The 1,672-nt window shown below is 34.0% G+C and overlaps 1 protein-coding gene across 4 annotated transcripts in view; it reads left to right on the forward strand.

Annotated features, from left to right (window-relative positions):
* Vps13b (vacuolar protein sorting 13 homolog B) overlaps positions 1–1,672 on the forward strand; it is a 529,582-nt gene that overhangs the window by 440,287 nt on the left and 87,623 nt on the right. The window lies entirely within an intron of this gene.

The raw sequence follows: 1,672 nt of genomic DNA on the forward strand, positions 1-1,672 counted from the left end.
AAAAAAAAAAAAAAAAAAACAAAAATTAATAATGTTAATAAGTTTTTCTTGTATTTTTTATAAGAAATAACTCACATTAGAAAACAGATGGCATATAAACTAATGGTAAATGGCATACTTAATGGAAAATGACCTGCATCTGCAGAATGGAAACATCCCACAGGATACTTGGATGATTACACAAGAAATCCCTTCTGTATTTGTGCTGATTTCCATTGTTGCCTTGACATTTAGTCACCATTTATGCTAAGTTGCCATTTTGTGCGTACTCCACACAGTTGTAGAGATGGCTTCCCAGCATGAGTCTTGTCTGAGTTCTTTCAGCGGCAGGCACTAGAAGCTATGGGAGGGTGTTTGCTCCTGGAAAGAACCTTCCTGGGGACAAGGAGGAGAACTTAGGGGGAATTTTATGAGAATATCTTGAGGATCTTTATGGAAACAATTTTATGAAATAAATAGTTCTAAATTTTCAAGTTCTCTAACCTAAAATGTTTATGAGAATTAGATTTTATAGACATAAAATTTAATGTTTGCTTTATATGCATGAAGACCTATACAAGACTAAGGAATTAATTGCTTAACGTGGTACTGCAATAGCAAAGGAAAAGAAGATAACACATCTGGTTTGTATTTGAAGTCTTTTTTAAGGGCATTCCATGGTTTTCATGTTGCAAAGGACATGCGTAAAATAAGAGCTAGTGTGATCGAAATCTTTGCAGCTGGTTCAAATAGCAATGTGAAAAAAAACTTCCATAGCTCCAATTTCTAGCTTCAATTTTTTTTGAACAATGCATTTAATAAAAAACAAACGTAGAAAATAGAGAAGAATTCTTGATAGAACATTAAAATCCAGGACATTTTTGTCTTAGTATCAGAGCTTTATAAGCAAACTCACATGCAACTACTGCAAAATGGCCTTCAAAATATCAGTTTCTTACAGAGAAAAAAATATTCTCCTAGACACAGCTATACACATAAATAAAATATGGTACATAAATATTTAAATGTTCTAAACCTCATCAGACTGTGAATGACTGGCTAGCACAGTGCCTTGAAGGAATATTCCATTAAGTAGAGCCATGTGTCACACAGCAGATTGCTGACAGGTACATTCTATGAATAGTTGGTTCTGATTTATACAGGAACTTGGCAATGTTAACATGAGCCACAAGAGGATATGCTTCTGTAATTGTTGCTATAATTTTCTTGTTTCCTCCCCTGTCAAGGGTACTTGCCACCAAGTTTTAATATGGTAGGCATCGGACCCTGTGTACTCTAAATATGAAAGTACACTACTTTGAAATCAAAGGACATTTGCCATTGAAACAGGATGATAAAGGTTTCTTGTGCTCATTTTTTTTCTGTCCTGAATATAATTTCTTGTCCTTAGAAGGAAGTTTATTCTGAAACTTGAATTTTATTATATGTTTAATAATGCTGACATATACTGTAGTTATTTACAATGAAAATGAATTTAATGAGTAGAATAAAACATTTGAGTTCTCCATCTAGTTTTTAAAATCATATTATCAGGCGTGAAACAGTTTGGCCCTTTACTGTCAGGTCATAAGTTCAAACTTAACATTGCCTTTCATAGGTTCTTGATTTCTATGGTTATAGAACTCTCTCTCCTCTCCTCTCCTCTCCTCTCCTCTCCTCTCCTCTCCTCTCC

Source organism: Mus pahari, chromosome 17 (assembly GCF_900095145.1).
Source record: "Mus pahari chromosome 17, PAHARI_EIJ_v1.1, whole genome shotgun sequence".
Lineage (NCBI taxonomy): Eukaryota > Metazoa > Chordata > Mammalia > Rodentia > Muridae > Mus > Mus pahari.